This window comes from Haliaeetus leucocephalus, unplaced genomic scaffold, assembly GCF_000737465.1.
Source record: "Haliaeetus leucocephalus isolate CR32 unplaced genomic scaffold, Haliaeetus_leucocephalus-4.0 Scaffold395, whole genome shotgun sequence".
In the NCBI taxonomy this organism is placed as follows: domain Eukaryota; kingdom Metazoa; phylum Chordata; class Aves; order Accipitriformes; family Accipitridae; genus Haliaeetus; species Haliaeetus leucocephalus.
The window spans coordinates 4214615-4216668 of record NW_010972831.1 but is presented as its reverse complement, the minus strand read 5'-3'; positions in this window follow the sequence as shown (position 1 = coordinate 4216668).

Below are 2054 nucleotides of genomic sequence, written 5' to 3'. Positions count from 1 at the left end.
CCCGCCGGTGCACGGCCGTCCCCTCCAGCGCCGGCGACCGTCCCCAAGGCTCTGCAGGACCCCTCAAGCCATCGCTTTCATTGCACGGATGACCCCAACCAGGGCTGATCCCAGGCATCGTAGAGGTCTGCACCCCCAGACCCCAAAAAGCGGCTGCATGGGCTCATCTTGCCTTGGGGTGAGTTTTTGGGGGCCCCCCCCTCCCAAGCCTTGTGCCTGGTCTCTGGCATCCCTGCTTTCGTTCTCTTGACCTGGGTTTAAATTAACCGGAGGCGATGCTCGTGGCAGGAAGAAATCCGTTTCCTAAGGCAGCCGGCGCGGGTCAGGAGAGCTGCGCTGAGAGCACAGTAAAAATGAAATATTCCCTGCGCGGGCTGGGCGGATGGATGGGAAAGCTCGGGGCTGGCACCGGCACCGGTGGGGTGTGATGGGGCTTTGGGGAACAGCCCGGCGCAGGCTGCGGGAGCTGCCCCGGCTCAGATCCATGTGGAGCTGGAGAAATTGGGAACGAGGAGCTTTGGCCAAGGCCAGGGAGGGCTCAGCAGTGGCTTGCTGCCCGCTGAGCTCTGTACCTGCTGCGCCCGCTGCACCATTGCATTTGCTGCACCCATTGCACCCGCTGCACTCTGAGATGGCGGCTGAAGTTTCCCAAAAACCCATCATCAGCCCTGCAAGCACTTCGTGCCAGGCTGCACCGGCCTCATCCTCCAGCAAGTGCAAAGCAGCACTTGAAAAAGAACTAGGGAGCAACGTGGCTCCCCGGGGAGCCGAGGCTTCGTGGCTGTGGGGAGCGCGGCATCCTCACCGCCATGCCGCAGCGTGCCGGCTCCGGCTGCACTCGCCTCCTTTTACCTCCTCGACGCTTTGAAGGCATTTGCAAAGGGCTTGTTTGCTTTGTGTCAAAACCAACAGCCGCCGAAGGCAGCCCCTCATTAGCAGTCCAGGTACGTGCCTGGGGAAGCGTCGGGTGGATTAAAATCATTTAAATATCATAATATTAGAAACTTCAATTTGGCCTCAAAATGCTCATCTTCCAAGCCCTACCAGGGTTTTGGTGCATTAAACATTGATGGAGCTACCGGTGGATCAAAGTTTCGGTTTTAGCACTGGAAGTGCTTTGCAGGAACGCCGGCTGCCCTCCGCCCGGAACCGCAGGCCCCCCCGGGACAAGAAGGACCACAGCGGCATCGCTGCCAGCCCACCGTGGCCGTGGGGCTGGTGGCACGCAGCCCGTGCCGTGGGGCTGGCCACTGCTCTTTCCTCCCCATGCCGAGCCACGCAGCGCATGGTTTGCCATTCTCCGTGGCAGGAGCGGTACGTGTCGGCAAAGCAGGGCCTGGGATTAAAAATAAAAAAACCCCACCCGGCGATGGTTGCGTGGGCCGTGTTTGCAGCCGGGGCTGGCCGGGCTGCGGGGGATCCGTGCCGCGCACGGCATCAACGCGGAGAGGCGAAGCCATCTGGGCTTTCGTAGAGATGGGGAGGGGGTTATTAAACAAAGAGCTGGGTTTTTCTTTTTATTTTTAACACACGCGAGAGCCGTCCAGCGGCCAGTGTGGAACCGCTCGGTGCTGGTGCCAACGCCATCTGCCTGCTACAGGGCTGGCTGCCCCCCACCACCCTGGGGGTAGCGGGACCCTGAGCTGGAGGGGCTGGGGAGTGGATATCGACCCCTCGCCATATAGAATAAGGGGTCGTCCCCCCCTTGCTCTGTGCCGTGCCCAGCTGCCAGGGCTGCCCTGGGCCCAGGTTTCCCTGCTTGGGGGCTGATGAGCCCAGCCCCAGTTGGGGCTATTTAGGGATGGGGAAGGGCAGCTGGGGGGGGCTGTGATGGGTGTCCTGGAGGGTGCAGCATGAGGGGGGGCAGGATATGATGGGGTGGGCATGGAGGACCTTTCCCACGGCGGCTTCTCACCCCGGGGGTCACCGGTATTCGGGGAGGGGGGGGAGATAGGACATCCCCCTCCCCCAGCCTTCAGCTCCCAGCATTCGGAGGCGCAGCACTCGGAGACTTACGGCACTGGGAGGGGGGGGCTGGCAGGGAGGAGCCCCCA